Source organism: Ambystoma mexicanum, chromosome 8 (assembly GCF_040938575.1).
Source record: "Ambystoma mexicanum isolate Mex_15411 chromosome 8, UKY_AmexF1_1, whole genome shotgun sequence".
NCBI classification, from domain to species: domain Eukaryota; kingdom Metazoa; phylum Chordata; class Amphibia; order Caudata; family Ambystomatidae; genus Ambystoma; species Ambystoma mexicanum.
The window spans coordinates 756659384-756672764 of record NC_090929.1 but is presented as its reverse complement, the minus strand read 5'-3'; positions in this window follow the sequence as shown (position 1 = coordinate 756672764).

Here is a 13381-nt window from a genome sequence, read left to right as displayed (position 1 = left end):
GCAGGGCCCTCTGTTCAGGAGATTTTTGAATCACTTCCGCCGGGGGATGGATCCTATGGCCAGGCGAAGACCACCCTTCAAGCTCATTTCCTGACTCTTGCCAACGCAGACTATGAACGCTTTGTGATGCTGTCCGCCAAACAGAAAGAGGACGAGACTTTGGACACTTTCTATGGGTGCCTGAGGCGCCTGTCGCTGGCCTGTGCCTGGGGGGATGCAAAAGATATGATCAGGACTATGCTCATCCAGGCGTGTTCCTCAGGCAAGCTCAGGCGCCAAGTATTAAGGGAGCCCGGAATCACACTCCCACGCATCCTTGAACTGGGGAGGTGCCATGAGGTGTCCGAGGCAAGGGCAGCTAGAATGGAGGCTGGGTCGTGCTCCATCAAGACCGAGGAGGTATGTGCGATGTGGCGCGGTGGCAGGGGCACCAGAAGACCTGGCGGCGGTCCCCGGGATAGAGCCGGTAGGGCAGGGGAGGCGTGCCAAAAGTGTGGGTATGACCTGTCCCACCCAATAGAACGCCCCGTGGCCGGAAAGACTTGTGGACGGTTTGGGCTGCCAGACCACTTCTCGAGAGTGTGCAAGGTGACGATGCCTGTGTTGGTGCCGCGAGGCCCGGCCTGTTTTCATTTGCAAGGGTCGATCACCCAACGTCGCTCAAGTAGACCAGAGTGAGGAGGGTGCCCAGGTGGAAGGAGCAGAGGAAGAGGAGGAAGAGAACATTTTCTTTGTCTCGAGTGTGGAAACTAATGTCAACCAGCACTATGAAGAAACATGCCTCTATAAGCAGAATACCGCCGTACAAAAGACTATTATGTCCTTTCTGCAGGAGAATCAGCTTACAGACTGGCTCTCCCAAGCACCCCCGGGCCAAGAACTACATATTACAGCCCACGTCGGCGTGGCATGAGCGTGCATGCGCACGAGATCGCCGAGAGCACGGGGCTTGTGCTCAGAACAGCAACCAGAGAAGACGTGTTCTCCGGAGCTCCGAGCAAGGGGAAGCACATGAGGGGCCACTCCCCACTCATCCTCCACTTGGGCCTCGCATGCCATTCAGATAAGTACCGCAAGCCACAGGCAGCGCAAGCGGACCTGGGGGAAGGCCCGCAGCGCTTTAATGCACCGTAGAGAGTCAAAGGATTCCACCAGCAGCTGCGGTTAAGGGCATGCGCAGGAGGGCTCCGCCCAACTTTCTCATGTCCCCCTGCTCCAGCAAAGCTAAGTGAAAACGCCCTGAATACTAACGCAATAGTTTCTGCAATCTGATCTACGTGCTGAATATAGGAGCCACGCAACACATAGCCAAGCATGTTTTAACCCACTAACAGCCGTTTATAACTACGCGGCTACCTGAGAGGCTACAACTTATTCCGTGTGACATACAACACGAGTTGTTGCTACGCAGGAGCCCTTTAGTGGCAATTACACTTTGGGCAATAACGAACGCAGAGCCACACGCGGCTGTAATCCGCTCGTGAAGGGGGAATGTTTAGCAGCTGCATGTGCCTAACTACTCGAGCATGTTAAGGGTGTATTTAACCTCTAGTGCGAGAGTGTGTGAATGCAACGTATGGTGTGTGATGTAACACGCAGATGGTAATGCCCACTCTGTTTTCAGCAATAACACTGCTCCGGATTCTGGACCTGAGAGTGCGCAGGCAGGAGGCCAGCACTCACCCCCTGAGATAAGTCTCTTTCTGGCTCTAGCCCTCGTTGTGGCGTGTGGGGGGGGAATTGTGCATATTGTGAATGTGTAAGTGAATGTGCAACTGTTGCATTGTGTTATAATATGTCCCCTTCCCTAACCACCTCCCCTTTCCTAGTCCTCTCACCGGTTACCCTTGCTATGGAACCCATCCAACCATCGAGACTCTAACCCTCTTTCCCCGCCCAGGTCGCGGAAGCTTGTGTAAGTCTAACTTGCAGGCACCAAGACCCTGGAGGGGTAGGTTGGTTCGTGCCACTCCTGAGCCTGGAAGCTGAAGTCGTGACAGCGTGGTGGAGGTAAACCAATCTCCAGTCCCGGTCCTGGTGGACACGGGGGCGTCCGTCAATATAATGGCCCGTGGACACTATGACGCCATGGACCGGCCTCCTAAGCTGGTCGCACCCAAAGCCCGCATTTTCCCGTTTGGTAGTCTGGACCCTATCCCATTGGACGGTGTTTTGGTGGCGAAGGTGGAGCATGATAGATCCCAAATCACTGCACGATTCTATGTGACACCGGTGAGCACCAATACCTTGCTGAGCTGTGCAGCGGCGGAGGCCCTCGACATCGCCAGCTTTGCATACTCCGTCTATCTTGAATACATCAATGATTTTCTTGAGAAGTATGCCGCACTATTCAAGGGGATCGGACAGATGGCTGGTGACCCAGTGAGGTTACATATTGACGAATCTGTGCAGCCCATTGCCCTGAAGCATCACAGGGTACCGTTTCACCTTCATGAACATGTCGACAAGGAGCTGGACAACTTGGTCGATCTCGACATCATAGAGAAGGTGGAAGGTCTGACCCCCTGGGTGTCCCCAATTGTGGTGGCACAGAAGCCTAAACAACCGGATGCTGTTAGAATCTGTGTTGACATGAGGTTACCGAACAAAGCAATTAAAAGAGAGGGACACCTCACCCTGACGATAGACGATATCATTGCTGAGGTACTGGGCGCTCGCTTCTTTTCAAAGCTGGACCTCCGAGCGGGCTACCACCAGGTTGTCCTCCACCCTGAGTCGAGGTACATCACCACCTTTACTACACACCGAGGGCTGTACCGTTATAAGAGACTGAGCTTCGGTGTGTCCACGGCGGCGGAGGTTTTCCAAAATATCATCAGGGGCGGCCTAGCAGATCTGGAGGGCGTCCTGAACATCAGTGATGATATCCTGGTGTTTGCCAGAACGGAGGTAGACCACCTGAGACGGCTGGTGAAAATGTTTGAGAGACTGCAGTCCCTGGGCCTCACCCTCCACAAGGAGAAATGCGAATTTCTGCGACCATCGATAGAGTTCTTTGGCTTTGTATTCAAAGAAGGGGGGTGTCACCTGACCCCAAGAAGGTCCAGGACATTAAAAGGGCGCAGCCTCCAGAATCTGTGTCGGATGTATGGAGCTTTCTGGGGATGGTTACATACTGTGGACGGTTCATCCAGAATCTTGCCTCCAGATCAGAACCGCTCAGAGCACTGACCAGGAAAGATACCACCTGGAACTGGGGCCCGCTTGAACAAGCGGCTTTTGACGACATCAGGGGCATCCTGGCAGCAGAGGACACCATGACATTTTTTGATCCTGCGTTACCATCAGAGATCATTGTCGATGCCAGCCCGTTTGGCCTGGGCGCCGTGCTGACGCAGATTGGCCGTGATGGGGGTGTCCGCCCGGTGGCGTATGCCATCAAGGCGCTGTCGGAGGCGGAGCAACGGTACTCGCAGATTGAGCGCGAGGCGTTGCCCGTGCTCTGTGGCTGCAGGCACTTCGGCTATACGTCCTTGGACGCCCGTTGGCGGTGGTGATGGACCACATGCCGCTGCTTCCCATCCTTCCGGGGTCGTCATCCAAGCCGGCAGCAAGAATCGAGAGGTGGATGCTCGCCCTCCTGGAATACGGAGTCACCCTGGTGTACCGGCCGGGGGCGAATAAGGAGGCAGACTATCTCTCCAGACACCCGGGGGCGCCAGGAGTGGAAAACCATGACACCTGTGCGGAGGCGGCCGAAGAGCATGTCCGGGTGGTGGTGGAGGCGGCCATGCAGAATGTCATGCCCTTAGGGGAGCTTGAGGTAGCTGCAGCGGACGATGAGTGCTTCAAGATCCTAAGGCACTCCATGCAACAGGGATCCTGGAAGTCGGTGCTGGAGGCTCTGGCGGGGCGTACTCAGGAGGCCAGAACTGGACTTGAGCAGCTATGGAAGGTCCGGGAGGAACTATCGTTTTCAACATCTGGCCTTCTGCTCCCGGGAGATCGAATTGTGTTGCCCCAGTCGAAGGTGGGGGACGTGATCGCCCTTGCCCACCGTAGTCACTAGGGCACCGCCAAGACCAAGGCCCGCTTAAGGCTGAAAGTGTGGTTCCTGGAACTGGAGCAGATGGTGGACGACTTTGTGGCGGCCTGTGTTTGGTGTCAGGCGGCGTCTCCCCTGCAGCGTGAGCCCGTCATAGAAGCGATGCCTAGGGGGACGCGTCCGTGGGAAGTCGTTCATGGCGACTTTGGTTCCACCACGATGGGCACCCACTTCCTCCTGCTGGTTGACGAATACTCAAGGTACCCCGAAGTGGAGTTCGTGGAGTCAGTGGCGTTTGAGCATGTCGTGGTGGCTGTGGAAAAGGTGGTTGCTGCCCATGGGTTCCCACACACACTGTGCTCAGACAACGGGGCACCGTTCCAGAGCGAACGGTTCTCAGAACTGATGGAGAGCTACGGGGTGGTGCACAGGAAGATCACACCTCTCTGGCCAAGAAAAAAACGGTGAAGCTGAAAGACTGATGAGGACTCTAAATAAGACCTTTAGAATCGCCCAGGGGCAGTCCCTCCAGAGAGCCCTTTATCAGTTCCTGAGGGTGTACCGTACTACACCGCATGCATCCACCGGAGTGGCCCCGGCAGAAGCGTTATTCAAAGGTTACCAGACATTTGGTCGAAAAAAATTGGTCGACCAGACAAATGGTCGAACCAATTTGGTCGAAAACCAAATGGTCGAATTTTTTTTTTTTTTTTATGTTCACCTTTTTTTTTTTTTTTTTTGGGGGGTCCCCCCCAACCCCCTTTTTTTTCTAAAAACCCATTTTTGTAAAAAACGAAAACCCGAAAAATAAATATATAATTAAAAAAAAAAATTCGACCATTTGGTTTTCGACCAAATTGCGTCGACCAAATGTCATTCGACCAGTTTTAGGTCGACCAAATGTCTGGACACCTTATTCAAACGGTGCCCTTGAGGGCTGTTACTGGAGGTGGGAGAGAAAGAACCAGGGGTGATCGACAACCAACAAGTCAAGACAGACCAGCGAACAAGGATTGAGCAAGAGAACATCCAGAGGGGGCTTCGCACGCAGCGGCTGGAGCTGGGTGATGAGGTCCTCATTCGGAATAGACACCCCCATGGAAAGCTCTCCCTACTGTATGAGCCGGAGCCACTTGACGTCGTTGCAGTGAAGGGATCCATGGTGACTGCATCGGACGGCCGGTCTGCAGTAACTCGCAACGTGAGCTTCTTTAAGAAGCTACGGGATCCAAGGACTGATCCACCCCCTGATCCAGACTTAGAGGTGGTCCCTGAGGACAAAGGAGAAGCCCCATGTCTGCCTGAGTCCCCGGCCCGGGGAATGCCAATGGACAGATCACCCGTGCCAGAGGTGAGTAGGAGGTACCCCCAGAGGGCTGGGCGAGGGAATCCTGCTCACCTCAGTGACTACGTCTTGGGACATTTGTCTGATCATCCTGACGATGAGAACTGTTAAGTAAGGGGACCCGGGTGGATGTTAATAAAGGGGCATTTCAGAACGGGGCATTTGAAGTTTTCTAGGTGTAGTAGGTTTTGGTTTGCAGTGTGTAGCTTTTGAGTGTTTGTTGTTTGTCCTCCAGAAAAAGGAGGAGTGTGGCGCTGCCCGATGATGGGGCACGCACGCGGCAGCATGACATTGCATGCCGCCGCACGCAGCATAAATAAACGGGGGGTTTCCCGGCTGCGTCAGAGCGACCGGGAAGCCCGAACCAAGAGGACGTGTGCGAGTGAGTCTTTGGGGTCCGGCGCTTACGGACAGCGCCGGGGGTCGCAACCAACCCCCAACAGATACCATCTTGTTGTGTCTTGGAGGGTTAGTGATGTGCTCAGCTAAGGGGGAAAACAAAGGTGCACCAGGAGGAATTACTTTGTGATGTTTAAAAGCATTCTGAAGTCTCATGTATAGGAAAGTCGTGAGTTAATTCACTGTCCCATTATCTTTCAGTTGCTGAAGGGTTATCCCAATGTTTGAATCCCTACAGCCTTAAAACGCATTCAGAAAACCTTTTCTTGAGTTAATGGGATCCCATCCACATCATATAACGAGAATGCCTGGGAATGCAACCCTCCCACGCCCATCATGACTGCCATCTTTCTCCATGCGGCCTGGGTCACCTGCATCATTTCTATCTCACACCTATTATATGTATACGTTCCCCAAAGGATCAATTTCAAATTAATTGGATTGCCTTCTCTATCCTTACATGAAGGTATTCAAATTAATTTGTGAACCACCATGTGGCATACTCTGCAGCCAAATAGTAGGCATGTAGGTCCGGATAGTCCATCCCTCCCGGTTCATAGGGTCTGGCAAGGGTCACATACGCCACCCAAGGTTGCTTCCTCACCCAGACCAACTTTATCATAAGTGCCCTGACTCTCCACCAGAATTTCCCAGGTGGAATAATTGAAACATTATTGAAAATATATAACATCTTAGGAACTATTACCACTTTTGCTAGTGCTATATGTGTGGCTTGAGATAACAGCATCTGGACGCAGTTGTTTACTTTAGCTTCCAAGCCCCAAACAGTCGAAACACAATTGTCCCTGTTAAGGCTCTTGACACAAGTGGACATCATTATCCCCAGATTGCAGATTTTGCCAGTACCCCCAAGTGAGGTCGGTAACAACCTCCTCCCCCTTAACTGATGGGATTAATGCTAACAGTTCAAGTTAATGTTCAACCCTGAGAGACCCATGTAAATGGTAATGTCATTAATAATTGGTTACACGTTCTGGCTAGGATGCTTAATATATAGCAACATGTCATCAGCATATAGTGATATTATACTGGCTGCTGAATATAGTTGTATCCCCTTATCGGGATGGAACTCCCTCATATAACACGCCAAGAGTTCAATAGCTTATGCAAAGAGCAGTGGTGAAAATGGGCACCCCTGCCAAATACCCCTGGAGGGTGAGATGTCACCTGATTGCACCCCATTGGTCATCACATAAGTCTTCAGTTTGCTGTACAAGAATCTGATCCATTGTATAAAGTGTGTTCCCAGACCCGATCTACGAAGGGTCTCGATGAGGAACAGCGACTCGACAGAGTTGAAGGCTTTTTCTGCATCGAGTGCCGCTATTACCACCTGGACCAGTGGGTCTATATAATGCATCATAGCAAATAGGTGCCTTAGGTTATTCTGGTAGTTAGTCCAGGAATAAATCCAGCCTGGTCAGAAAGAACCGGGGCAGGCATATGCGGTTGATGTCTGTCAGTGATTATCTTCTCAAACAGCTTATTATCAGTATTGATTAAAGAGAGGGGTCTATAGGATAACATTTAGAGGGGAATTTACCAGGTTTGAGTAACACTGCTATTAATACAGTGCAAGCGGAATCAGGAAGAAGTCCCTTTTCCAGGGAGTGTGAGAAGACCAGGAGTACATAAGGAAGAATTTCCTCAGCAAATTCTTAATAGAATTCCACTGTCAGTCCATCACTACTGGGGACCTTTCCCACAGGGAGTTTCAATATACACGCTTTCAACTCAGCCTCCATCAATCGAAGAGTAAGAAACCCTTGGCCTCATCAATCCACCCAACGGCAACGCGATCAAGAAACTCCTTCATGCCTTCTGGGGAGATAATAGGTTGAGGCTGGTATAATCAACCACAAAATTCAGCAAAGGTGTCATTTATCTTCATGTTATCTCCACCGGCATTCCCAATATCAACAATATCCTGATTATCCCTTTCTTGATGAATCGCTTGGGACATAGTCTATCCGGCCTGTCTCCTTCCCCATATCTCCTAGCCTATAGAGATCCTCCAGTATGTGAGATTCACGTGCTGCCAATTCAGCAAATTCCTGCCTAGTTGATCTTGCCCGAGTTAGAAGACACACGTCCTCCCCCGATCCAACTATAGTTCCATTCCTTTTAACTCTTTCTCCAACTGGGACAGAGAAGATCAAATCGCCTTAATTACCCTGTACTCATTAGATATATACATATACCCCTTATGTTGACTTTAAAGCTTTCCCAAACTATATGGACGTCACCTACAGTATGCATATTTCACTGAAAGAAGTGAGATATCTCTTGTGCTATCTCGTCGCATATGATTGTATCCTAACGATCTCCCCCTTAACTCACCAGTGATGCTACTGTCCCACCCCAGCTGACCAGCTTAATGAGAACACAACTGCGGAATGATCAGAAAGCATTCTAATCACCATGTCACATTGGAATGAGTTGCAGAGAACCCCAGGAGTGGCATAATATAGTCAATATGAGACGAAGAACCATAAACATGAGAATTAAATGTGTATTCCCTGGCTGTGAGATGATCCTTTTTTCAATAATTCTGGGAGTGAGTAGCTCTGTGTGATCTCAACCCACTGGGAAATCGACCAGCAAAGGGTCTGCTGAGAAGAGTGAACTATGTCAAGTTCCAATATTACCACAAAATTCAAGTCACCCACCCATAACAATTCGTAGTCCTCAAATTTCTATAGGTGACTAGCGCACGTCATGAATAATTCTGGGGAATCTACATTGGGAGTATTTATCTTAATAAGAACCGCCCTGTTGCCCTCGATTTCTCCCGCTAATAGTAGGAAAGGCCTTCAGCATCTGCAATCTTCTCATAGTTTATATTGCAGAGAGGAGTGTATGTAAATGGCCACACCTCTTGCTTGTGTCGAGTACGACGAACAATAGTGATGAACCCCCCATTCCTGTGCTGCTGGAATTCTGTCATCTTTACCAAGACGTGTTTCTTGGAGCATAAGTATATTATCTGACGTCTATTGCATATTGCACAACCTGTCTAATTTTGGGGGGATTGTGAAAGCCCTAATGTTCCACGTAAGCATGTCTACTCTAGATCCCATATTATCTCCATGTATGAAATATCATAATGTATGTTGGGGGAAATCGCGAGAGGCAAACTAACGTGAAACCCCTTCAGAGAGACTGTCAGTGCCCGGTAATGCGTAACCCTAACACCTTCACCCAGTATTCTCAAAGCATGGAACAAAGATTATGTAACCACAAACCCACTTACATCAAACAAACATCCTTCCCACCCACATCAGAAACTACCACTTACTAGCAGTCCCCTTTCCCTCCCCCCAACATACATTTCCATAAACCCAGAAAAAACAGCAATATAAAATGCTTCGGGGCTGCTGGCTACTCGCAGTCGCTCCCATTCAGTGAGAAGAAAACCGGGATTAAAAACACAGCTTCATCTACCCTTCAGGCCTTATAGAGCCACTTAGAAAGAATACATTACAGTCCCCCACAGATGAATGAACATTTCAAACTACTAACAGCATGATCCATACATTTCTCAAGTATCCTCAGGGGAGGGTTTTACCACACAGGGTTGCTTCCTCATCTTCCGTGTTAGCTCCGTCGCAAATCGTGAGGCAACCATTGGGTCAGTGAAGAAGACAGTTTTAACATCATGCATAATCTAACAGCTTCACATTCCATATTTTATTTCGTGTTTTGGCGAAATGTAGTCTTTGCCTCATGAAAATGTCTATGAGAGTCTTGCACCTATGGGCTGAAGTCATAAAAAATACATATCACAGAGGAGACAAATCTTAACTCGCCCCTCTCATGGGCTGTTCTTAGAATCGTGTCTCTGAATTAGATATATGGGCCATAATAGGCCACTCTGTGACCCCTGGAGGAGGTCTGGGGCCAATGGATCTGTGAGCCAACTCCACTAGAAACATTGAGGAAAACGTTTGGTTCCCTAGGAGATCCACCAGCAGGCGCTCAATAAAAGGCTCTATTCTGTTAATTGCAGTTGACTCCGGGACCCCTAGTATCTGTATGTTGTTGCGCCATGAACAGCCTTCCAGATCATCATTCTTGCCCATAACCTTCTTTAGAGCTGACTGGAGTTGGGATACATCTGCTTGTAGCTTGTTTGTGAGATTCTTGTTATCCCCAATGCGCTTCTGGCCTCAGTGACTCTGCCACACCGTTTTTCCAACTGATTAGCAGATGTGTCAACCTTGTGGGTCAACAAATCAATCATCTGTCGCTGGGTATACATACGGTCCATACAAGCCAAAAAGGTGGTATAGAGGCTCTGCAGTTCCTGAGTAGAGCCACCAACGTCTGCTCCAGCTCCGGCCTCCTGCTGAGTGTAAATAACTCAATTGTTTCTTTTGGTTACCCATCGGAGGGTCTGGTGCCACTGCACACAGGGGAAGACCAAAGGCTACCCCGTACAGCCTGTTCCCAAATTCTAAACATGGCCTTGTCCACCTCTGTGGGTAGCTTGACTGTGGCAGCGAGGGAATGCGTAAAGGTGGGCGCAGCCTTACATATCGAGCCACAGCCCATTCAAGGTATTCCCAGCGCAACACTAAACCTGCTGAGTCCATGTCTGTCATTTCCCTCTATAACAGTCCGCCCAGTGTCACAGCGGTGCTCAGGCACTTCTGCGAATACCTCCTCGTGCCCCAGAGATCAAGTTACCTGCCTGAGCTCCAATATCTAACAAGTGAGACTGTTGCCTCAATCTGTGTTTCCGGCTATGGTCAAAGAAAGCCCCTGGATGGAGTGCGTCCCAGGCACCTGGGCCAGAAGCAGGCAGATCCTGCCAGAAGAACCCCTCCTGAGTGAAACTGCAGTCCCAAGATGGCGCCAGGACAAGATCAGCGCTGGTAAGTTGCCCTCAGCCAGGCCAGTACTAGAAGAGGAATAAGTTGCCCGTTTAAGCACAGTATCCGCAGGGTATTCTCACCTCAGGGGCCGAGTCAGCCGCTTCTGATTCCGGGTACAGTGATGGGACCACAACAATATCTCACACCACCCAGTTCCTTCAACGCAGTTGATATGTATGTGCCGGTTTCCGCTGTCGAAGGTGGGATCAGGCCGAATTCTAGGATACGATCTGCACCTTCAGAGGGATCTGCTCTGCCAGAGAGGTGATGCGAGCCACCAGACATGGGCCGCAAAGAGCACCAAAGAGGTGATGCGAACATCAACCAGCGGTAAAAAATCCAGGGAGCGAGGTGGTCTCTGCGCCTTTCTCCCTCCAGAGCAGAGCCATTGCTGGGTCCAATGGATTCAGAAATGAGTCAGAGCATTGGAGCGATCATGCTCGACACCCAGGCCAGTAGTGATTCTGTTGTTTGTTCTGATCCCACGATGCCGCCTCCGGGGGTTTGAAGTCGAATGTTCGAGAGAATCCTGCAAACAATGCTTCGGATCTACCCGTGCACTGTGCGATCTGTTGTTTGCCGTTTTCAGCAGATTAAAGGATGTTTGTGTAGGATGTTCCCAGCTTCGTAACGGGAGCTGTTTCAAAGCCCTTAACAGCACCCGCCCCGTGGTAATGGACTTTCTTGTAAATTAAAAACTTTACAACATATTATTCCAAATTAAGAAGTGCTGATAATTTGTCATTCGCCCATAGCCTTCTTTGAACACCCACCTTAGTTAAGTCCATTACCACACGATAATCTCCGTATGGTACATAGTAAATATGGTGGCCACCCATTTTGGAGGGGATACATTGAGACTTTGAAAAGGCATTGGCTCATATCAGCTGTATAAAGACAAAACAAACAGGGGCAAGCACACACAACTCTTTCAAAACAGTGTTGGTAGTTATACGGTTACTTGTGATGCCTGTGGCATTAAGTCCAATCTTTTTTAAAGTGTTTTAATATAAGAATATAATTAAATTAAGAACTTCAGGGTCAATTCTCATTGTTTTATTTTGAGCCATTATTTCTGGCTAAACACTCTATCAAAAGCCACCGAATAATATGAAAGGCCACGTTTAAGGGTGGTACATTCTTGACGTGTGCTTTTCAGATAAGTACAGTACAGGCATAGACTACATGAGAAGTAGGGCATCCAGCTCTAAAGTCTGTAGTGAAGGGAGGATCTGGTGATCCATCACCCCTTTGCTAAATTCCTCTAATAAAACAGAGGCAACAATCTTGCTAGACATTTCTAACATTGCTATTATCGGTAATTCTGCGGGTCACCCCACTCCCCTTTTTTTATATAGAGGGATGAGCATCTATTCTGATGAGGTGAAAAACATCAGTTGATATGTAGTTATGTTCATGATTAACAGTACTAGTATTAGTACCTATAAATGCAGGTCTTTTTAATTAATATGCTAGGTAGACCATCAGGACATGGGCCATGAGAAATATTTAGATTATTAATTATTCTTCTCTGTCAAGATTCCAATCTCTCAATATTTAAGTTTTCAGGCGTATCTAACGATAGCTCCCAAGAGTGTTCCTCGTGTAATAATACTGGTTGTATATGATTTTACCGCCCTTCCTCGTTTATTGGGTTTATTTGGATCATATCCCCTATCAATTCTCGCTGAGCGATTAATGTCTAAATCTAGGTTTCATTCTTATCCTTAATGATATGTGGTATGGTATGGTATTGTAAATTTGTAAAGTGACTATACACAAAGCAAGTGTTTCAAAGCGCTCAAGGAGGGAGGGAACAATGGGAAGAAAACAAAAGTCATTCAGAGCCCTTGAATTTTTGAACAATACAAGTCTGCACAGGCAGAGTGGGTGCATGGAGCTAGTGCATATAATACAATTAACAGTGTAGATGACAGCAAATAGGTCTGACGACGATTCTGCAGTTTTTCCAAATGCATTGAGGCGCCACCATGCAAGTAGGAGAGACAGGGCATGGTGCATTCAGATTGAGCAAGTGCGCAGACAGGTGCAGGAGAGGTGGAGGGGCGGGGGATTCAAGTGCAGGGGGGGAACAAGTGTACCCAATAAGTCAGAAGCTGGGGTAAGTGCTGAGAGATGCCATGCTCAAGGGTCATTGACCCAGAGCAGTAGCAATGAGGCAAGTGCAGGCCCGAGGCAAGTGCAAAAGGACTGACAAGAGTTGCAGGAGACCTGTGAGACGCTGAGGTACACCAAGCGGCCAGTCAGAAGGCTGTGCAGAAAAGGAGGGAGAGGGGAAGAGGGGGAGGGAGAGATAGAGCGGAGAGAACGGTTAGCAGAGTAGAGGGAGAGAGAAGGAAGAGGAGAAGAGGAATGTCTTAAGGAGTTTCCGGAACTTAAGGAGATCAGGCTCAAAATGTAGTGCAGTGGGGAGGCTATTCCAGAGGGAGGCCCCTGCAGAGGATAAAGATCTCCCTCCAAATCTCTGCTTGGAGAACCGGCTCACTCGCAGAAGGTTTGAGGTAGATGAGCGGAGGGCTATAACATTTCTTAGCATTTATTATGAACTATTTATAGTTTTGCATGACTTAAACTAATTCTTATATCTCTGTTCCTTTTCCTAATTTAGGACTAGATGTCCATCCAACATGTTACCATCATGTTTATTATAGATTTTTAATCTCCTTTGTAAGTCTGCGTTTTTGATTTTTGATTTCTAGGTTCCTTGTAGTA